Consider the following 24,638-nt stretch of genomic DNA (forward strand, 5'->3'; position numbering starts at 1 on the left):
TTTAAAAAGCAGTTAAAAATATCTCTTAAAAAAACAAAAACAAAAATAGAAAAAAACAACTAAAATGCATACAGCTGTAACAAGACTCATGTAAATGTCTAGCATTTATTTTCCCAACAAACTGGGATTAGTCTTTCACAAGCATCCCTGAATTATTACTCTAATCATTGACAGCTTGTTTTTCATGTGGATGTTTCACTGCTGATCTCCCTAGTGCAGTTCTGATAAAGTCTAAAGTCCAGAATTTAACATCTAAATGTCTTAAATAGATGTTAGTCACAATCCAGCTATTTATCAGCATTCCCTGAATATCTCTTTGTCTTTTATCTGTCACAGAAGACTGAGTCAAATATATTGTATATACATATATGTCTTCCATGACAAAGAAAACAGTGCTATGCTTTCTTTTGCTGAAGAGTATCAGGAACCTTCTGATTTACTTCAGTCTGAGCAGGGTCAGAACTAGAATCTCACATTATCCATTATTTTGCTTAGTAAGTTATAGTGACCTTACACTGTTTGGTTATGTACAGACCATACTCATTAGTCATTTTTATTCATTATAAGGATGAATTTATCAGTTTCTGATGCTGATTCAGATTTGTAGCTGTTATTTATAATCAATTGCTAATGAAGGTTAATAGTGCCTACCTGGCACTTCTCCTTGATCTGTAAAATGGTAACAAGTTCTTGCACAGGAAAAGGGACTTGACTTAGACAGAAATCAGCTCATTTTAACAACTAAGTCTATGCAGTGTGAGTAGTCTTCCAGAGCATGAGAACTTTTCTGAGCACCGTTTCACAGAAAGAAAAACTGAGAATAAAAAGAAGATTTTTGTGTTGTTTTTTTTTTTTTTAAATTTTCTTTTTCCAACAGCTGTTTGCAAATACAGTCTCTCACTCATCCTTCCCCTTAATATTCTTTCCATATTGACTTATGTGAGCCACAGAGGATTTCCTATAATGGCAGAGACAGGCTAGTGAGGCCAAGATAAAATCTACTCTCCACTGCTTTAAAGACAAGTCTTCCACTGAAGTCAGAAGAGCTATTCCAGATTTGAGCTAGTGTAATCAATTACTCAAGTCCATCTTTCCCTCATACACTAGCTTAACTGCAAAGAAGAATTGCAGATGGGCACCATGGACCTGAAAGACAAGCGGTGAGCAGTCAAAGAGGAACTTTATAACCTGTGCCATTCTTCTAGCAGGCAATTCTCATTCACGTAATTTTGAAGGAACAGATGAGGCAGAAAACAAATACAATTAATGAATTAATTTCAAATACGGCATTGTAGCTTATTTTTTGCTTTCTCTTTTACATTTACCTTGTCACCCTCATCAGAAGAAACAAACAAAAAAGGAGGCTTTTTCATGTTATCCCTGAAACAGAAAATCCTCTTCTTCTAGCCATGTAAAAAGAAGTCATCTCTAGATTGTAAGAGGTAGCTGCTTCATGAGATCTGATCTTAGTTTGATTATGGAAGACCAGTATGCAGAAAGACATGGTCAGATGTGAAAGAAATCAATGAACAGGCAGTAGTTCTCTCAATTACCTGAGTACAAAAAATGGAAACTATTCACAGAGGAGAACTTGTATATCCTGCAGCGATGCTCATTGTGTCCTCCAGATCCAGCTAAGAGCCCTCAGCATGACTGAATAGGAAATGAGAAAGACAACAAATACTTTTCCTCAGCATATAGGGCTCCTTCTGAATGGTTCTTCCACTTTTTTTTTTTTTTTTTTTTTTTTTAATTGGACTAATCTTAAAAGGAATTCAAGAATAGGAATGTGTTGAAGAGCCTAGTGAGGGACTGGGAACATAACAGGCACAGAAGGTTAAAAAGACAGTATGCTTTGAGAGAGCCTTTAGTATGTGCAGTGAATTTGGTATCTCATGGTCTCTGTTTGTAGAGAAGCATTTATTAATTATTCAGGTACTTCAGAAACTGAAGAATAATTGGAAGAATATGTTCATTCTAGTACTTCACAAAAGCTGTTTTCAAATGAAACAACCAAGAGCTTTATGTAATAAACACTTTATGCTGACTACATTAGATACTGACTAATTCTTTAAACTGAAATATCAAAACACCTAAAAACATTCAGGGAACCCTGAAAGCAAAAATGACTGCAGCAGACCTGAAGCAAAATGTGTTTCCCAAACCAGTGGGAGATGGCAGCGTTTATTTCTTGCTCTATATATGTACTTGGCATCTGTATTCTGAAATTACATCTTTCTAGCCCAGTGAGTGTCCTCATTGGTTGAGCTCTTTAGTTGCTACTCAATTCAAGTGTGTACAGAACATTAGCAAGCCTAGTTTCTGCATTTGGTGCTTCTTGATGCACTTGGTGATGACAGAAGAGTGGATCACCTGCAGTCTGCTCAGCTTGCTTCTGGATTAACCAGAAGTCTGCTCCCTGGGATGGGAACAGCACCAACATTGTCAACTGCCTCTTCATAAATTCATAGGGTTAGACCTTTGTGAACAATTTGACCATGAACAGAAATTGATGGAAGTCATTGCAAAGGTTTTCACTGATTTCAACAACATTTCAAACAAGTTGCATACAAACTTAAGAATAGAATTATACAGATGTGGTGGTCCCTGAACACAATCGTACTGAACCTCAGAACTGATCAGTTTAGCCTGTTAGCGAATTTCACTATTTAAAATTACTGCTGAAACAAAACCAGATTTCCTTCCTTGTCTGCTGCATTGCTATCATGGATTAATAGCATACATTCATTCCTAAAAGAAAAATAACAGAACTGTATTTTGGTAACAGCAAGAGTGACAAAACATAAATATCAGAAGCAGAAAATAATCAAGCCACTGAATATTTCTTCACAGCAATTTTGTGTGAAGAAACAACAGTACTGCTTAGGATTCATGGAATATAATTAGATATAGCATTAATATTCAGTGCAGTTTAAAAATGAATGCATTGAGAAGTTGGCACACTGGGAAAAACACCAAATCTCATGATACATGTGGCAATCCTGCCATATTTCAAGTACATAAAATAAAATGAATGTGATTTATTCATGGAGCGCATTCCATTCATCCATGAATGAAAATTGCCTCTGTATTTACAAATATCTATTTAACTGTAACACTAATTGGGTTAATGTGATCCATGATGAAAGGTCATCTTTGTGAAAGCATTTTCTGGTTAACATTCTTCTCAGCTGTTTCTCTGACAGATTCTACTTTAAAAATAATTAAAACCTAAATTATTGAAGTTCTTTCTGATTTTAATTATCATAACCTGAATTTATTTTATACTTCTTATTTTTATTTGTTATTTTTTAAGATTTTAAGTAATTTCTGAAGATAATTTATCTCTAAAGAATGCGATGTCAGAGCCAGGTGAAAATGGACTTCCCTCACTGATGAGGTACTCTCATTTTATGCTCTAACTTGCATAGTTTATAGTATTCTTTCATGTAGCTTACCATTGTGCTGACATGTATTTCTCTTCTCACAGGTAATTTGGGGACATAAGTTTGAACTGAATTTAGCCAGTTCATTTATCAACAGATGACTGTCACATATTTTATTCCCGTTATTTTTCAGATGCTAACACATACACACAAGTCCACTTGTATACATCCATACACAGAAATGGATACTGATGTCCAGAAAATACATGCAGTGAAATATTCAAATGTTGTTATGGTTGGTATTTCCAGATGGGCTAAATCATGGTAGCAAAGTGCTGTTAACAGAGCAGTTTATGTTTGATGTTTGACGTTCTTCTACTGAGACATAGCCTTATGTTTTTTTACTAAGAAACATGTGGCTTTTTGGGACACAAAAGGAAGGGAAAAAAAGCACAAAGTTTTGAAAATAGCATGTTGCAAATATTTTGATCACTGTTTTTCTGCAGTAAATCAACTATACCTCCTCAAATTTTATTTTCTCCCATACTCTGAAGAGAAATACCTGAAACTCAAAATCTGGGCTCAATCTGGACAAACTCAAAATTCATGATGGGCTGAATGTGAGCCGTGCCTTCTGACCCTGCAAGGAATTGGATCTATATGACACAGTACAACATATACTTTCTGGTTACTACAAATGCAGCCTAATTATGCTTTACTGTAGGGAAGGTAGATACTTCAGCTCTCATTCCAGTCAGTGGTGATCTGGTCAGTATAGGCAGCAGAGATTAGAAGCAGTAAGCTCAAGCTGAGATGAGTACTAAGGGCTCAATTTATCCTTAAACATGGGAACATTTGTTCCATTTCTTTGAATCATAAAGGTTGGAAAACTCTTCTCTGATTGTTTAGTCCAGCCATCCAGCTACCACCATATTGCCCGCTGAACTGTGTCCCTGAGTACCACATCTAAATGTTTTTTGAACACCTTCAGGGATGGTGATTCCACCATCCCCCTAGGCAGCCCATTCCAGTATCTGACCAATACATTTTTCCTAACACCCAACCCGAACCTCTCCTGTCACAACTTGAGGTCATCCCCTCTAGTACTATCTCTAGTTACCTGAAGATGAGGACAACCCCCACTTTGTCACAAGCTACTTTCAGGTCATTGAGAGTGCCCAGGACACCCTGCCTGACATTCTGCAGTCACAGTAGGGTAGAGATTATCATTAGATTCTATGCCACATCAGAAACTGTGCACAGATGTTTTATGTACTCTAGGGTGTCTCAGATAATACTAGACTGATGCCATTATGTGAGGAAATATTTGTTTCCAAAGGCATATATGGAGGAAATCAAACGACTCTTCTGAGACCTGGCAGTGCCTAAGTTAAGAAAACAGTCTTGCTTTGCTATATGGGTTTGGCAGTAAACTGCACTCTGAAAAATGAGTTGAAAAGGTGCTTGGACATAGCACTCAATGTTTCTCAGCTGGATAACAACATTTATTATAAATAATATGTCACTGCAGATTTGGGGAAAAGTAATTTCATCAAAATAACTCAATTTCTTCTTTCTGATGAACAGATAATGGTAACAGTATTCATGCGACAGACTTCTGCAGAGTATTTGACTGTAGTAGTGTGCAAAATTTGATCAAAAAGTAGGACAGCATAAATTCAGCATGGTAGACACTGGTATTAAAATGCATTAACTACATTCTCAGAAATGTAACAGAACACTGCAAATCATTACAGAGTGGATTTGTTGTTAGCAGTAGCCCATGGAGTAGTTTCTTGCCTTGGAAGCAGAGAGGCTTTGTTACTGTTGTTTTAGACTCTAGTGGGAAAATGCACGTGGTATGTTGATGGGAGGGATTGATACTTACAGCTGAAAGGTAAAAACTGAGCAGCAGTTTGAGAAGAGAACCACTGGTGATTAAGTGATTGGAAACTGCCCCATGGTATAATATATGTGAAGCTTTACCTATTTCACTTCTCAAAAAAAAACCAACCCAAAGCTTACAGTAGACTTGATTACAATTCAGCAGAGCTGAAAGACAAAGTTCAGCAAACTCAGAACTCAAAACTCAAGGATGCACATTTCAAGTTGTGATGATGAATAAACTTTGGGACAAGTGAACAATTTTTGAGGAAGATTTTTAAATCAAGGTAGGTTTTTTTCCTTTTTATTTCCCCCCCCCCCCCCTTTTTTTTTTTGTTTTTTTTAATCCTCTATAAAATCAACACAAGCTAGAACAGGAAAGAGCTCAGAGAAACTCTCTAGCCTACACTGCATTCAAGAACAAGGGCAGTGGTCACAACTGCAGCTGGTAAACAAACACACTCCACTCTCTTCTGCCCCATCACTCATCCCCCCCCTCTCCCATCAGTTAGAAACTAAGCCTGAAGCAGTTCTGCTGCTTCTGTTGAGTCCTCAACATATCTCTGATGTTGCTAGTAGCCTTGTGGCGAAGTCACTTTCTCTCTTAGCTGCATTCTCTATTTTTCCTCATTGCAAAATGTCTTTACTCTTTCTCTGATCTGGAAATCCCTTGAGTCTGGTGCATAAGTACATTAGTATTGTGCAGGTATTTGCATAGTTCACATGTACACAACAGCAACATTCTAGCAACCCTAGAAAGCAATATTATCCTGTCAAGTCACCTCCAGTTCTCTGACTTCACTGGAGCAGTCTCCTATTTCAGGGTCACAGTGCAGTATCTGAAACCACAAACTGTTTTGAAAGGAGAATAAACACTGAAGAATTATGTCAATACAGAAAAATAGTTACACTTTTTTAAACAACTTGATCTGTCACTGATTTCCTTATGCTAGGGCAATATTTGTTTTAAGGGTTCCCATCAGATGGGATGCAGCTGGCACCTTCTCCTTACCACTGTCAAACAAACAGGAGGATCTACACTATGGCTGCTATGGCAGAAAACTGAAGAATAAGACAGGGACACTTGTCATCATTGACTTGACAGCAGCAGTGGGAGGCATAAATCATCATCAGCTGAATGCTGTATGTATGTGATAATGGATATGTCACAAAATTGCTGCATATATTATTACAAATGAGCTAAAAAACTGATTGTATAACTTCAATACACACTTGTTCTGAAAAGAGCAAGACTGCTTCATGATTAAATATTGCTTGAAAGAATAGTTTTATGAAATGACTTGAAGTCTGGAAGGTAGATGAGTATAAGGTTGGTCTGGAAGTTTTTTCATGTTTAGTCTAGGAATCTAACTCAGAATATCTGATCAGGTGCAGTCTATCTTACAATTCTTTTTTAATGCCAGAGCAATCCCAGAATTCCATTAATGTTTATTCAAAGTTATATGAACAGACCCATTCATGCTTTGAGACTTCATTGGTACTTCCAGTATTTCTCTTCCTAAAGGATTTTTGCTATTTCTTCCCCAACTTTACTGTTGCAAGGCCTGTTTTTTCTTACTAAAAACATATATTTGAGAAGGAGATCGAAGGCTTGTTCAGTAGGCTTACAGCTACATATGTACGAGGAAACTAAAAAAGAAACGAAGCATAGCCCAAAGTACTGCCCCTTGTCTTTCCATGCCTTTTAACTTTGTTAAAGCCGTGGAAACAGTTTTGGCTTGGGTCAGAAAGAGACCAAAAGATATTTAGATTTAGTTGTTTGTTTATGAAGGGCAAGAGCAGTTAGTGACATGCCCTCAAGCTGCACCAAGGCATCTACTGTCATGCTTGGAAGCAGGTTCCTGATTACTGTTTGATTCATTAGTACAAACAGTGCCCATAATGCAAAAAATCACATGAAAAAGGTGATGGCATTGGTGGCATTTTAGACAGCATTACAGAAAACACAGTGGTCAGCACAAAGATCAGCTCAGGGTTGTACTATGTCACTGTCAAATGCAACTGTCTTAAGAAGCAGCCTGAGTTACTTCACCATTTTTCAGTGTAACCACCTTCTACCAAGACTGAAGAGTCTTATTATAACTAAAAGCATGTAAATGCACGCATATATACACACTTACTTCATAGAATCTCTCCCTTTTCTTTTTTTCTTGTATTTCAGAACAAGGAATATAAAAATGTCATCTTTGCAAAATCTGAAAACTCTACATTTCACTATGATTTTCATATTATGTTTCTATACATTTTTGTATAGAATACATCCATAATGCACTTATCTATCTTACTGCCTATTCATTTTATATTTGTTTTACATTATGCATTTAGATTTTCTTTCTAATCGAGTTTTTTATTCCATTTCATGTTTTTGTAAAATACTGAACAGAAACAGAATGATGATGTATTGAAGTCAAAGTCAAACATCTGAACTCTACTAAATTAAAATGTTTTGAGTCTACAAGCATGCTTTCAGACTATTTTCATTTTAGAGCAGAAGTCACATTTTTAGTTGCCTTATTCTTATTATAAACTGCATTTTCCTCCTTGAATTGTCAGCAATTCCAAAGAAACAGCAATTTCAGTTCCTGGCTGGTTGTGCACAATGAGTTTATCAGCTTCTCTGGTTTGCAGAACTTGCTGTGTCATGAACTTCAATGAATGATAGCTATTCCACTTGGACACACCTCCTATTCAGGATTTTCTTCAGTGCAGTGATGATCTTCAGTGTGTTTGAACAATGATACAAGATGAAAGGAAAATCCAGACTGTTGAAAGAAAAGGAGCCTCCCAGGAATTCTTTGTCAGTACCCATAACCATGACCTTTTCTCTGCCAAGAAAATCCTACTATGAAAGGCTTTGAGAGTTACCAGTTGCTGGAGAGATTTGCTATCCCTTATGCTATTTGGGATAATAGCTGGGAAAAAAGGGGGGGCATGTACGCATATTCTTCATGTGTACAGACACCATCTGGAATTTTCTATTAAATCATCATCCTATTATCTGCCTCTTCTAGAATCTTTCAGTCATAAATCTGTGTAAGAACAGAGTATTCTCTGGAAACATAGATGAGGCTTTACCTTCAACACGTAAAAAAGAGAAGTCCTGCTGCAATCTACTTATCCAACACATTCCTTTTTTTTTTCAGCTGGAGGGGTAAAAACCTAAAGGAGTAAAGTAAACCAAAATTGTCCTGTGTAAGCAGAACAGACTGAGAACTGTTACTATGGAATTAATATTCATAAGGCAAATTACAGGCTTAGGATGCCAAGTTTCAAATATTTGACACACAGCAGTCAGAAGCAGTCCTCCCACAAGTGAGAGGAAACTCACAGCCTCTGACTTGAAATTCTTTCTCCAGACATTCACCCTGTATATGCATGATTTTTTAACAGGCTGAACGTAAGATAAAAAGAAGTGGTATTTAATTAAAAATAGGTCTGGAATAAACTAATACCAAATACTTATTTTTGCAAGGTTTTTATGTTGAGGGCAAATGAATGCACAGATTTTTCATTATAAATTGTATCCTTAAGAACTCTGTATCCAGAATTTATAGAGATTTATAGAGATCCAGCATGACACAAATGCCTCTGTGGATGCCCCCTCCCTGGAAGCATTCGAGGCCAGAGTGGATGGGGCTGTGAACAACCTGGTCTAGTGGGAGGTCTCCCTGCCTATAGCAGGGGGGTTAGAACAAGGTGATCTTAAAGGTCTCTTACAATCCAAACCATTCTATGATTCTATGAAATTCAAAGAGTTAGTCTAATATTTAAGATAAAAATCTGGTTCTGATGAAGCTTTAACCATATCAGGAAAGGATCCTATGTTTCATGTTTTGCACGTTTTTTAGACATATGTTCCTCAAACCTTGCCTTGCTGTTCTTTGAAAATACCTGGGAACTGTTACTCCATTAGGCAGCAATAGGACAGACCACTAAAACAGCTGCTAATAAAGAATTTCTAACACTGTTTGTATTTATTTTTCCTTAGATCATATCATCTTCTGCCTCCACTTTTTGATTCAGCACCTTCTGATTTGTGAAAAGCGCATGATGAATCATTGGCCTATATTAATAGTAACAAACTTTTCTCTCTTGGGATGGACTCATAACCACTCCAGCTGCCAGCTTTGTGATTACAAAGAGGTTGCCAGCAGCAAACTCTTTCATGCATTGGTTTGCAATAAAGAAGGGCTGCCAGATTATCACTCATATTACACCCTTTTTGCAGCACACCAAAATGGGGAGATGAAGGAGGGTGCTTTGAAGCCTAAGAAGAAAATACTAAACTTGGAAATAAGAAACAAAAATAAAGAGTAAAAAAAAAGAGGAGTTCCTTAAGAAAACATGACCAGGTGGAATACTGTTATGAAGTCTAAAGGAAATTAACTTTATGTAGTTATGATTGCCTCAGTTCCCCTCTGTGTATATAGCTGGCCTTTTTTTCATGGGACATACCTATTCACATAGTTTTCTTGAGATGATCAGCCTTAAAAGATTTCTCCCCATTGTAGCATGCTGACACATCTGTAGCCTAAGAAGCGATGACAGACCTTGCAGTAAGTAAAAGGGCATGGATGTGGGACACTGAAGGAGCCTACAAGCTCTTTTGTTTCTGCATTGGTTCCTCAAGCAAGAAATTTGTGATTAAAAATGGGATAAGAAAGGTGAGCCTTCAATTAGAAAATAGCAGAACTTCTGTACATTACAGGACCACCAGTTCAGAGACTGAAACAGGAGAAGTAACTAAGACGAGGAAGGCAAATGCTCCCACAGAGGCAAGAAGAGCTGTTAGCAAGAAATGACTGGTAGCCTTCCAAGACAAAAGCCATGGCGTGTCATGCTCAACCCTGACTGCCAGTGCTACTGTAGAATCACAGACATTAAAAGAAACTAAGGGGGATGTGAGGTCTCTGCTTCTTGAACTGCCAATATTGCTTCTGTGCTGAAAGGCAGAACACATTGCTGGGACCCCAAAATGTATTCCCAACTCCCAGCTCATCTTCTGGCTAAACCAGAAGGAGCTGCTGCAGTGGAAGAGAGGGAAAATGTCAGAAAACTGAAACACTGCCAAAGTCCAGGATGTAACAGTTATAAACAAATGTCAAATGACAGACAGGATGTGCCTGTCATTACCAGAAGCTTTCGTCTCATCTTCCCTTCTCAATCTCCTTGACAGATATTCTATTTCTTTAATCAGTTGTTTTGGTAATTGCCTGCATTGACATACAGTCGGTTTGGGCTGACATTATGTTTACAAAGGAAGCAAATAAAAGTGTAACATTTCTATCCTCACAACATGTTTGAGTATTGCAAAGGTTGTGAAGTCCTGCAGAGCTTCCTAGAACAAGCAACTGCTGAAATACTGAATACCTGTGGTGTACTTTATGCATTCAGAAGCATACACTGGGTGATGTATTTTTGTTGCAAAACAAACGGAAAAGGGACAGAAATTGGAGAGTAGTTCGAGTTTGGTGGAAATGGAACAGCAGGGAAAAAAAAAAAAAAAAAAAGACCTTCACAATCGATGATGAAGTTGAGTCTCTTAAACAGTCATTTACAGTCATTCATCTCTGGCAGAAGATGTGAGCTATTATTCTAGATGTCAGAAGTAAACCAAAATACCGGGTCTGTATGCATCGTATGTGTGCAGAATACACAAACTGATGAGCATCTGCACAAATTCAGTTCACTGAGACATTTAGCTCAGGATGATGAACACAGATTCTTCATCATTATTTGCATTCTTAGTTCCAAGTTGCATTCCAAGGCACAGAGAATTTATATCTTTTTTAAGTCCAAAGAGAGAACAGTCAGTTTTCAATCAGCTTTTCTAGAATGCAGATCACTTTTCACCAAGATAATGTCACTTAAGCAGCGAAACTCTGTGGTCATATTCAAACCTTCTGACACTCAAATCAGATCACCATCTGTCTGTGCTTTGCGCAGGTATAGAGTTATTTTTCTGCTTCAGTTAACTGTTTTTAATGGACTTCAAGTAAACTATTGACAAAAGAGAATAGGTTATGGTTATGGACTCAAAATAAACATGTAGGCATTGAGACCTTAAGTACACTTGACTCCTGTTCAAAACAGGGCATTCTTTTTCTTTTAAACACCGTATGTGCTGTTTTCTTGCAGATAAATTACTGTTTATATTCTTTTGCAAACATTTTTTCATGTGAATAGAAAGTCTCCTTCTGATAGCTAGAAGGAATCTCTAGAGATACCTGCTTTGCTCTGACCTCCCAGTACTAAGCTTGTAATGACTGGTGGAAACTGAATGGGAGATATATGTCAGTATCCTGACAGACAACATGTTGGCTGTGAGCCAGCAGTGCACCCTGGTAGCCAAGAAGGCCAATGGGATCCTGGGGTGCATTACAAAGAACGTGGACAGCAGGTCAAGGGGTGTGATCCTTCCCACTACTCTGCCCTGGTGAGGCCACATCCATTTGGACAGCATCCATTTCTGGGCTCCTTAGTTCAAGACAGTCAGGGAACTGATGGAGAAGGCTCAGTGGAGAACCACAAAGATGGCGAGGGGCCTGGAGCATTGCCCTTGTAAGGAAAGGCTGAGACACCTGGGCTTGTTCAGTCTGGAGAAGTGAAGACCAAGATGTGAACCTATCACTGTTTATAAATATCTCAAGTATGGTAGTGAAGTGGATGGGGTCAGGCTCACAGATATGAAAAAAACTTCATTACTTTGAGGATGACAAAGCACTGTAATTATATAGTCTAGATATAAGAAAGAAATTCTTTACTATGAGGGTGTTGAGACTCTGGAACAGGTTGCACAGTGAGGTTGTGGATGCCCTCCCTCCCTGGAAACATTCAAGGCCATGCTGGATGGGGCCGTGAGCAACCTGGTCTGGAGGTATGTATGCTTGCCTATAGCAGGGGGGTTGAAATTAGGTGATCTTAAAGGTCCCTTCCAACCCAAACCATTCTATGATTCTATGAAACAGGCTACCTAGGGAGGTCATGGAGCCTCCTTCACTGGAGATATTCAAAATCCATCCAGACACTTTATTGTGTGACCTGCTGTAGGGAACCTGCTTTAGCAGTGGTTTGAACTTGATGATCTCTAGAAGTCCCTTCCAATCTCTATTATTCTGTGATATGCAGTCCTTTCCCATGCATTGTGCTGGTGAAACTATTTACCTCTGCTGACCCACATGTATCCCTAGTATCTAATGGAGGTAAGAAGACAGAATTTTATACAGCCCTAAAACCAGTTATTAATATGTGTAATGCTTTTATGCTCATCATTCTACACAAGAAAGGTTGTCACTGAATAGGAACTCTCTGTCTGCTAACTTCTGCACTCATTGTTATTACCACCTCTAAGGGTTTTGTTGCATGCAGAAAAGTGTACCATTGAACAACCATAGGAAACCTACGTCTACAGGTAACATACTCCTTTGTATATCAATCACAGTGGAAGACAGGCCAACAATTGCACCTGCTCTCACATATAAACAACACCATCTGCTTTTCTGCCATCCATCCTCATAGGACCATTTCCATTTTCTTCATCCCAAAGCTTAATCTTTTCCAAGGCACCTGGCTGGTGAGAGCCAGAGTAATACTTACAGAAACAGTTAATAATTCAAGAATGGGAATTTGGTCATGCAGATGAAATTTTAAAATTCACAGGAGAGCTTTCATCTTTTTTGACAAAGAAACCACCCCCTTATAGTTCTTTAAAGAGATATTCAAATCAAAATGATGAATTGTCTTGCTTGTGAAATTAATTCCCTTTCTTTGCAGGAAAACAAAAACATGAGGGAAAATTCTGCTTTACATGGTCACTTCCAAAACATGTTTTAATTTATGTTAATATTTGCTCCCACATAGCTTTACATACAGTCTGAGGTATTCTAGTGTACAGAATTAAAGCTCTGTAGACTTCAGTGACACCACAACAGTGTACAAAAGCTGTGGATATGCATCTGCGAACATTTGTGAGCTTGCCATTTCACAAGTATGCATGTATCAGGAGTCTGATTTAATCAGATGGATGTAGAAGTATTTTCTTTTGAATGGCTGGTGACATACAATGCAACAAAAAGATATGCAGCATTTCAGATTTCAGAACATATCTTCTGTGCATTTTACTCATGTTATATATAGCATTTTAACACAACAGATTTATTATGGCGAAGAATCAAGAGAAAATAACTTATGGTATCTCTTCATGGAGTTACCCACTTTTATTGAGGGTAGTCTCTCTGTAGCTATAAACAGGAGGCATTTGTCATTTGTTATCACAGACACTCTGCCTGCTGCCTGTACTTTAGAAATGTATTTCATCACAAAACTGTCCACCTAGACGAACGGCATTTCTCAATGCTAAATTTATAGTTCAATTGTAATCACTCTTACACTATCACCGTCTTTCGAAGTGTGTATACAATTAATACAAATAAAATGGAAAACCATCATTTATGGTGTCAAAGTGCTAGAAATAGAAAAAGATAATGTCAGTACTCTCTTTATAGGTAATGGAATTTAGCATATGCATGTAGGCTGTGCTACTTTCACCTGAGCTGATAAAATGCAGTACTTTTCTTTCTTGCAAATGAGTAATTTATTCCTGTTTTGTAGGTTTAGGGCTGACAACCACACAAAAGCTTGTGCAAATGAAAGATTTTGGAGTGAGTCTACTGCAAGGTTGTTCTTCCACCCTCCAAAGCATACTTATGAAGTCCATTCAAGTTAAGGCTATCCAAAACCTGCAGAGCTCTGCCTATTGTTGCTATTCTTTATAGAGGACAATGGAATGATTGGAGCACTACAGGGCCCAGCCAAGCAGAAGGAGACCCTGCTCTGCCGCAGTGCCAAAGGATGAAGGAGTCCAGCCATAAACACTGAGGACAGCCCAGGTACCAAACAGATTGCATCCTGCCCATGGCAGAAACAGATGGATTTCTGAGCATACAGGATATTTTTACATTTTTTTCTGTCCTGGAAAACAAAAACAAACTGATTGGTTTATGGATGTAATCAGACTGTGGATTAGATCTAATTACATTTTGCAAGTGTTTTCACTAAGGTTTAGGGAGAAACCTTTGCAAAGTTTTTAACCTGAACCCTCCAGATAATGATTCCCTGTCCTGACCTTCTACCCTTCTATTCCTATACTAATCTGTGCCAGGGAAATAATATATGTCTGTAAATTAATCCTGTCAACACATTTAGCTGCTTAGAAAAATATCTGAATGTGTGCCTGCAGGATTATAAGGGATCTACAATCTAGAGAGGGTATTATAATGTCTGTTCATTCTCTGGCCCTGAATATATCTGAACTGCATAGCAAAGCATTTTCTTTTTTTCTTTGTCTTCTATTCTTATTGCTTTTTAAGAACAATGGTGCGTCAGCTTATCTTGGTAACAGTTCACATTGTTCAGTAATAGATGTCATCTCGATACCTCACCACAAGATCATCTCCAAACACGTTTGCTCCTAATCTATGCAGTTCTACAGAGCTGGCACCAGAGCAGGTATTATTTATAATTATGTTGATAAACCTTTTATCGTTCAGCAAATTGATTCTCTGTATTTGTGGCTGCTGCTTCGTTTAACACATACTTTTTTTTCTTCAATGAACTGTTAATATGCTGCGCTAAAACACTGACACTCGTAAGTCAGAGATGAGGTCATTACATATGCAGTTCAACATGCAGCATGTATGCCAGAGTAGAATAACTTAATTAAATCCATCCTCTGAGCATTAAGAGGGTTATTCTCAGAGGCTTTTTCAAGCCTGGGCATGCTTATGTGGTACAGAAGAGTGTGGTACAGAGATATGGAGGCAGTTTGTTTGGCACAGTGCAGTGCTCTGGGGTGAAACACAGGCAGAGAGCTGATGCCTGTAGGATGCTCCACTTGGGGCTGGCCATGAGGCCTGACTTAGGGCCATCAGTACACCTGAGCTGACCTCAGCTGGCCTCAAAGCAGGAGGCTACAGACTGACCCTTCAGAGCAAGGACATACATACAGCAACTAGTCAAAAGGCAACAGAGAGAAAGCAGCAAGAACCAGGTATCTTTGCCAGGGCAGTGAGGTGCTGGCACAGCTGCCCAGAGAAGCTGTGGTGCCCCATCCCTGGAGGTGCTCAAAGCCAGGTTGGATGGCGCTCTGGACAGCTGAGCTGGTGGGGGGCAGCCCTGCCCATGGCAGGGGTAGGGGCTGGCTGGGCTTTGAGCTCCCTTCCAACCTAAGCCATTCTATGATAATGTGCACAGCCTCAAACCTCCTGTGCCTCACTGAAGGAGTTGGGAATAATCTTCTGTGAAACTTGGGGAAATTGAGAGTAAAGAGAGGGAATAGAGAAGTATTTAACTGTTATGTTTTCTTCTTACTTTAACAATACCTAAATGAATGATCAGAAGTTTCTGATGTCAAGAAATTAATTATACTTAGGTAAAAATTGCTCCAGTCAAAATTATTCTGCCCATGAAAGCATCCTTATTACCCATCATTTTTTCTGAACTCTTAGCTCAGACACCATGAGCAAAATATTCTTTTCATTCTCTTAACATATATACAAAATCTTCCTCTTGTTTTGTTATGGCCTTTTAAATAGTTTCTTCTCTCTTGATCTTTCTGCACTGGTTTCTTTCTGTACCATTTCATCTTTTCCCCTCTCCATTTGGGGACTTTCCTCTCTTCCCACCACTGGAGCCATTGCTGATACTCAGATGTCTCTGTGACCGTGGTTGTTTGGCATCAGCTGGGCTTACCAGCTTATCTTCCTAGGATACTGCCCATCATTTTGGCCCTGCTCCCATGATCAGCTTCTCTACCACTCAGGTACCTGCACTGTGATTTTGTTTTCCCCCATCTCCACTGTTCTCCCACAGAGGAAGTAAACCAATAGTGTTTCAGAAATTACTCAGTTCTGAAACTGTACTCCACCTCCACAGCCAACAAAATGTTGACATGTAGAGCATGTCCTTCCTTATTAGGGAACACTGTCATCATGGCCTTTCTGACTTCTTCGCTGCTCAGAAATGAGGATTTGAACAGCTTCCTTGTCGAATACTACTCTGGCAGTAAGAATTCTTATGTGGGGGAACTGTTAGGTCACAGCTTGAACTGGTGATTGAGCACCTGGTGAAGGGGTGTGGTGGTGTGGTTGGCCCAGGGAGCACAGGCAAGTTGTTTGCATCTGTGCTCCCCAGGTAACCAGAAAGGGTGCACCCTTCCTCTTGTGAAGGAGTATTGCGTAGCCAAGGAGCCCCTTCACAGTTGGGTGGTTTTCGTTCTTCTTTCTGTATATGACTATTGGCCTACCAGCAAACGCTTCACCTTGTATTGCCAAGAGCCTGTCAGAAGCAAATTTGTTCCTTCTTAAATAGAACACCTTGGTGCAAAGAAACACACAAGGAGAAAACTGGGGCTATCTCATTCTGTGTGAGAAGGGCATGAAAGGACTCAATTATTTAAATATATATTTGTTCTTCTTCTGTGTGTGAGATGTCTTAACATCAATAATCTTTAAACACTGGCTTCTCTTAAACAGTAGTTACTAAAGGCAGGTATTTTTTAAATCATCAAGTCTGGATAACTTGTACCCAAGAGCTTAAAAAGAAGCTGAAGAACTTCTTGAACCTCTAATATCGATTTCCTGTCAGTCTTTGAACACAAGGAAATTTAAAGAACTAAACAAGATTCACTTATAGAGTTAGAAAAATAAATCAAGTTGTTGCAATTATAACAAAATAGAACAAAAAACAGTGCAACACCTTTCTGTAAGACTGGGAGTGCTAATGATGAAGACAAGGGTAGTGTGAGATGTTAGTTAGTGTATGAACTGGTATTGTGTTCTGATTTATCAGAAAGAACAGGGAAGTGCAAATTTGTTGTGCTTCACAGTAAGGAAGATAAAACAGGTAAATTCATCAACATCCAAGTTCAGTGGAAGATGAAAATATTCCTGAAGTATCTTGTGTAAGTTGATCTTTATGATTCTTACCTGCAAACCTAGAAATACATATAGAACCATCACTGCTTAAAGCAGGCATATCCAACCTGTGGCCCAGCTATCCTGTAACCATCCCCTTCCCTGTGTCATCATGGCAATGGCTCTGTCCCACTGAGCTGCCCTGCCCATCCCTGAGTGTACATCCATCACTAAGCAACAACCACACATCAGTGTGCTCTTAACATTATCTCAGCTGAAACTGGGGCAGGGGAGGGTGCAATGCAGTGCTAACTCAAGTGATAGCAAAAACTATTATGTATTTTGATATATTGGCTAAATACAGTCCTGAAAACAGTGAAAAATATGCAGTTGTGCTTTCCATTGTGATAAAAGAATTTGAGAATAGATTTCAAAATAGATTTTTTGTTGTCAGTTTTCGATTGTTTTTTGTATATTTGCAACTCCATTTTCATGCATTCAATACATTTTTCAAATGGAATTTATAGAATTTTGACCAGATACTCACCTCAGATTTTATCATGTTTCTTAGCAGACTTTTATAAGATAAATGTATCCCTTGCGTCACAGTTGCACCTTATTCATGTCCTACTTTTGGCAGCACGTACATTTGTGAATAATTGTTTTCAAGGATGAGAGCAGGAAGAAGAAAATTTCAGAAATCTGACAAATACCTGGATAGCTTTGAATTGCAGCCACTGCTGTTGAACCGGACTGATGCATTAGTTTCACGAAAACAGGATCACAGACTCCTCTAGTTTTGTTTTTGTTGCTCTTTATTAATGTAGTTTTAATGAAACTATTAAAATTAGGTTTTGCTACTTATTACATTAACTATATTATATATGATGATGTGATTGATGTCTATGAAGAGGAAAGAGACCTGGGGGTGTTGGTTGATGCTTGGCTGAACATAAACTGACTGCATGCCCAGGTGGCCAAGAAGGCCAACAGCATTCTGGCCTGCATTACAAATAGTGTGGCCATCAGGAGCAGAGAGGTAATCATCCCCCTGTACTCGGCACTGGTGAGGCCATACCTCAAGTATTGTGCTCAGTTTTGGGCTCCTTGCTACAAGAAAGACACTGAGGCCCTGGAACATGTCCAGAGAAGGGCAATGAAACTGGTGAGGGGTCTGGAGCACAAGTCATATGAGGAGCAGCTAAGGGAGCTGGGATTGTTTAGTCTGAAGAAGAGGAGGCTCAGGGGAGACCTCATTGCACTCTACAACTTCCTGAAGGGAGGTTGTGATGAGGAGTTTGGCCTTTTCTCCCAGACAACAAACAGGGCCTGAGGAAATGGCCATAAATTGTACCAGAGGAAGTTTAGATTAGACATAAGGAAAAACTTTTTTTCTCAGAGAGTGGTCAGGCACAGGAATGGCTGCCCAGGGAGATGGTGGAGTCATCATCCCTGGCAGTGTTCAAGAGGCATCTAAATGAGGAGCTACGAGATATGGTTTATTGACTTCAGGAAGCAATGGTAATGGGAGGATGGTTAGACTAGATGATCTTTTAGGTCCCTTCCAACCTTGTGATTCTATATTTTATGAGGACTACTCCAAAAGTAATATCTCCTGTACCATGGTGTTGATTCGCAATGTCAGAGGCAGATGCTGGTAGCATGGAAGTAGAGGCTGCATCTTCCCAACAATATTCTGTTATATTTTGTTGCCATGTAACAGATGGCAGCAGAGAGGCAGCCTGACTTAAGGCTGTCTGACATGGAAGTGCAGATGAAGAAAAGGTGTGGAATGGTATTCATCCATATGCTGAATGCTTATAGAGACTAAACGGTGGTGCCTTTCAGGAGCGGTGACAGTGGCAGTTGGTCACCTCTGCTGATGCAGAATTTTACTTGTTCATTGCTGGTGAAAATGAACATATAATGACAAAAATAAAAATACTTTTTTGTAGCTGAGAATGTGCTCTATCCATCAGAGTTACTGTGCTCATTGCATGTGTCATAGTTCCCATGGATAAAATAGGTGGCACTACTTTCGGAGCAGTCTATGTATATGTGGCCCAAGATAATTCCTCTTCACTCAATGCAGTCCAGGCAAGATAAAAATTTGGACAGTCATGGATTAAAATTTCCATACAACAAGAAGCTAGGAAAATTGATGAAAAATAAAAGTGATGAGATACTAATATCGTGTCATCTGAATTTACTGTTAAATATGACTACATTTCTGTGCAATTTAATATAAAAGGGTGTATTAATAAAGAACAATGGAACAGGCTCTGAGAAAATGATGCTATGAAAAAAAAATCTTTAGATTATATAAAATAATCAGCTGTATGTATATTTTTAGTATTCTAATGACTCTGAACACCTTACTAAGGAAGTAGCTCGTGTAAAACATGTTGAACAATAAAGAGGACAGCTGAAAGGATTAATGCTGTTCTTCCACATGTAAACAGAGGGATATTAATCAGGAATAGAAAGGTCATATTACCTCTGTAGGTGCACTGAAGGGATTGCTGATATAACACCATTGTCTGTTCTGAAAGTTAATGAATCTCTGGATCTATAAATGTGAGCGATTTTCCTTATCTAGTCTTGTTACACGGAATCTACATAGATTACCTATTACTGTTCCTCCACATCTTAACAATCCTTCCTTTTTCACTACATTGGTCTTTGTTTTCTTCTCTGAGATTGAGTATGCACTAGCTGTGCCATATTTCTGTGCATCAAAATGAGAGAACAACTACAGCCAATATGCTTTGATCTGTAATTTGTTTCTTCTGTTTATTTACTTAACATAGCAGGAATTATGGAAGAACAGATTATAAACTGACCATCACAAAGCCAATCGGACATGCATCACAAGTGGGACTCACAGAATCACAGAATTGTAGGGGTTGGAAGGGACCTCTAGAGATCATCGAGTCCAAGCCCCCTGCCAAAGCAGGCTCCCTACACCACGTCACACAGGTAGGTGTCCAGGCGGGTCTTGAATATCTCCAGAGAAGGAGACTCCACCACCTCCCTGGGCAGCCTGTTCCAGTGCTCCGTCAGCCTCACTGTAAATAAGTTCTTCCCACATTCGTGCGGAAATTCCTATGCTGTACTTTCATCCCATTACCCCTAGTCCTATCCCCACTCACTACTGAAAAGTGACCAGCCTTGCCACTATGGCCCCCACACTGCAGGTATTTATAAACCTGGATCAAATCCCCTCTCAGCCTTCTTTTCTCAAGGCTAAACAGACCCAGTTCGCTTAGTCTCTCCTCACAGGGGGGATGCTCCAGGCCCTTCACCATCTTTGTGACCCTCCGCTGGACTCTTTCCAAGAGAACCCTGTCTTTTTTGTACTTGGGAGCCCAGAACTGGACACAGTATTCCAGATGAGGCCTCACCAAGGCAGAGTAGAAGGGGAGGATCGCCTCCCTCAACCTGCTGGCCACGCTCTTTTTAATACACCCCAGTATGCCATTGGCCTTTTTGGCTACAAGGGCACACTGCAGGCTCATTGCCAACCTGTCGTCCACCAGGACGCCCAGGTCCCTCTCAGCAGAGCTCCTCTCCAGCCTGTACTGGTGCATGCAATTATTTCTCCCTCGGTGCAAGACTCTACACTTGCTTTTGTTAAACCTCATCGGGTTGAAAGATGGAGATCAGGGTTTTTTTTTACACTTACAGTTGGATCAAGACCTAGAAGAGGGTTGATTTGTTTACTCTAGTACCAATAGGGATAATTTCTTTCCACTTCCTGTTGAGAATATTTACAGAGTCATACTGGGCTTCCGTATGTCTTCATAGAAATCACTGATTGTTAAGAGCTGAAGAAAACTTGGAGACAAAATTTTCAGATCCTGACAACAAATTTGTACATAAAGCAGTGTGTATTGTGTTTGTGCATTCTAAACCCTGCCTGATGGCTTACTAATTGCATCGTAGTACAAAGAAGGCCCTGTTCGAAAGTGTGGTTCACAATTCTACTTGTGCAGATATGAATGTGCAGGCTGGTACCTTTAGACCTCAGGCTGGTCCTCAGATTCTGGAAACATACGTGAGAAATGAGTACACTTTCCCAGATAAAACTCTCCTTTCATAGATGTAATATTGTCTGATTCCTTGCTCTCACCTTGGGTACAGCACATTGTTAAAATCAGGTCAGTTCAAGAAATTCTGCACTGCAACTTTATCTATACTTCAGGAAAAAATAAATAAATAAAATAAAATAAAACACTTGTGTGATGTCTCAAGGTTCTACTGTGATGATCCTGATAGACATCTGTACAAGATGCTGAACAATTGGTGAATCTTAGATTAGTTAAATTCTGGACAGGGCTCCAAAGACTCAGCTTTCCCTGTATTTCTCTGCAATGTTCCATGGAGACACACAGTCCCTAAAGAGGACCAGGAACCTACATTTGTGCTTCAATTTCATTAAAAAATATATATCTAAACCATAAAATGTTTTTACAATTTTGTCATGTTGTAGGTTTATAAAAATGAACTAGCTTTCATACCTTCTACCCTTGTTCATATGTAAAGCAATTAACAGCAAGTCCATTTTCATCCATGGTATCCTACCAAGAACCACATTAAGAAATGCTTCTTGAAATTCCATATTCTCAATCTCTCTCCTGAGAGACCGCTCTGTAGCGATGGTATCATTTACTACAGCATTCCATAAATAATCATTCTATTAAAAATAAAAATAATCTTAAAAAGACAACAAAACCCTACCTCAGCCTCTAAATGACTGTTGACTGCAACATGTGAAAGCCCATTCAGTTCTTCACAATTCTCTGTGGAAAAGGGAAAGAAGGATTAAAGGATTTTTAATCGTTAAGTCATAAACCGAGTGCAAGAATAATACTTATTTCTATGAGTAAAGAAGAAAACATTAAGAATATTATGTTTTTGTAAGACTTACAATGTTTAATACTGCCACAGATGCCAATAGAGGAAGGAAAAATAGTGCTAAAGGAAAAGAAGATGAATAAAAGGTTTTGAGTGTCCTAATTAGAGAGAAAGCATAATTTACTTACACTTATTCTACTAAAGCTGCTTTCTTCCCCTCCAATTCACCAGAAAGAATACAGATAAGGATCTGGGGAGTATTTGTTGTCATCCCTTAATTGGTCAGCAGTTGCTGGCACACTAAATCAAATATCTAACACCAGTGTTTTATTTTCTTTGTTCTTGGGTTGTTGTTAGTTTTTTGACTGGTATGGAGTTAGCTGAAAAACTAATTAATCCATTGTTATCGAGCTAGCAGATATCTGAATGTTCCATGACTGAACTATGGAGATGCCAAAATAGCAGATCTGACCTATTAGAACAGCTTGAGCAAACATTTGCCAGTAAATGCATTAAATCTTGATGCATGGCTGTATAAATATATATTTATGGACTATAAATTTTGACGAAGAGTGGAGTTGTCATAAGAAGCTAATCTCACCATGGTAAACAAAAGAGATTATCAAAGTAAACTACTACAGAATATTGGATTGCTCTGTGCTGTTTTTATTAGTTTGAATAATTTTGTGGTTATATTTAGTTCTGCTTGTTGAGGAAATAAGTGGTTTAATGACTGGTGGTCTTTGAAAATGAAATGGGGGGGGGGGAAGCATCATTTCTACAACAGGTCCCAACTTTAAAGAGTTCTTTTTTATAAGGCCATGAAGTACCTGTCTTCTTAAGAGGAACAATCTCCTGTAAAATGTTTAAAACTTCACCAGGTAAGATTCAACCCAGCCCATCTTGGGCATGTGCGTGGCTAGTGTAGATACACTTACTGGTAGGTTGCTCCTACAGTAGTTGTATTTCCCCCTGTATTTTGTAAGTAGTTTATTGCAGAAGTTGCCCAGATTCCAACAAATATGTGGGAAAGTTGTCTGATGGAAACTGAAGCACATTCAGACAGCAGAATTAATTTACCTAAGTTCAGTATCATAATAGTAGCCATCTGGTGTTAACATAAGCTACAAGGTCTATGTTTAGTGGAAATGGGCCATTTGTCACAAGGGTTTGATAGGGATTAATGTTCCAGTTTGAATGAGTTCTTAGCATTTAGAACAATGTATCAAGTAAGATAACTCTTCACTTCTAGTTTGCCATCCTCAAGGGAATGCTGATTATCACTGCTGCATTGTCATCGGTCTAAACAAGATAATTAATTAATTGTATGTCAGAACGCACCCTGGAAGACCACGTTAAAGCACTGTTGAGAGCCTGATGATCTCTGCATTCAGGTAAGCCTCTGTCCCATGCTATGTTAACCTGCATTGTTGAAGAGCAAGGCAGTAATCTCAAGATCAACTATCAATTTTGAAAGGCTTCTGAAATTCTGAAGCAAAATGGGATGACTTAAGAAAGGAAATTTAGGTTTAGCTCTGATTATTTTTTTTCTGGCTTCTGTGGATATGAGTTAAATCTGATGTTATTTTATGTGTTTGGGGTATGCTATTTTTCTGATCTTTCAGATCTCTTTCCCTTACTTTTTCCTTTGTACTTATGCTTATATAAAATGCATTCTTTTAATATGTGATCATTGATAATGCTCAAATCTATTTAGTTTCTGTGAAACAATGTTAGTGAACATACTTAAACATAACAGTTAATCCTAACAATGCTTTTACATTGCTGAAGAATTTGGTCACAATTTATAAAATATTCATAGCATTACAGAGCAAGCATCTCCAGATTTTACTGCAATCTACATTTTTAGAGGCACGGAGTATTCACAATCCAAACACGATGCAAGTACTTGTCACTTCTGAAAGCTGTCATGGCTTACATTAGAAGTAGTTAATTTGAAATAAAATTAAATGAATAAACACCTACAGCTTTAGAGCCTAACATCTGAGTTACAGTTACTGATAGCATGAAAGCAGCAAACTGAGATAGACTGTCAATTATTGCTTTCAGTTCTTCACATTCTAGGATTAGGAGCATCAATTGGAGTTAGTAGGAAATAAGTTCAAATGAAGCAAAAGCAGGCTGTTCTTAAGCACAGGTGTTTAATCTGAGAAACATCTTGAAACAGTTTATCGTAGATCCCAGATGTTTATAAGGTGCTGAGAGGGCAAATACCTGGATCAAGAAATCCATGAAGCAACACCAGTTAAATGGAAAGAATGCCTCGCATGGGCTGTCCAGCAGCTTCAACTGTCTGGAAGCCAAGAGTGCTTATGCAAAGCACCATGTGTGCTTGCCCTTTTGCTGTACTGAGTGTATCCCACTTCTGGCTTTTGGATGCTGAGATGCATCCTCTAGGATCATCTAGTCCAATTACTAACTATGTCTCGCAGTGTCATGTCCACACAGTTTTTGAACACCTCCAGGGATGGTGACTTCACCACCTCCCTGGGCAGCCTGTACCACTGCATCACTGCTCTTTCTAAGGAGAAATTTTTCCTGATATACAGCCCAAACT

General features: G+C 38.8%; 1 protein-coding gene across 1 annotated transcript in view; it reads right to left on the reverse strand.

Annotated features, from left to right (window-relative positions):
• ST6GAL2 (ST6 beta-galactoside alpha-2,6-sialyltransferase 2) overlaps positions 1–24,638 on the reverse strand; it is a 174,808-nt gene that overhangs the window by 124,660 nt on the left and 25,510 nt on the right. The window contains exon 2 of the mRNA XM_015849787.3: positions 21,944–22,005. The gene's annotated coding sequence lies outside the window, so the exon portion shown is untranslated. The remainder of the gene's footprint in view (positions 1–21,943; positions 22,006–24,638) is intronic.

Source organism: Coturnix japonica, chromosome 1 (assembly GCF_054131305.1).
Source record: "Coturnix japonica strain WE chromosome 1, WE-NBRP24, whole genome shotgun sequence".
Taxonomy (NCBI): Eukaryota; Metazoa; Chordata; class Aves; order Galliformes; family Phasianidae; genus Coturnix; species Coturnix japonica.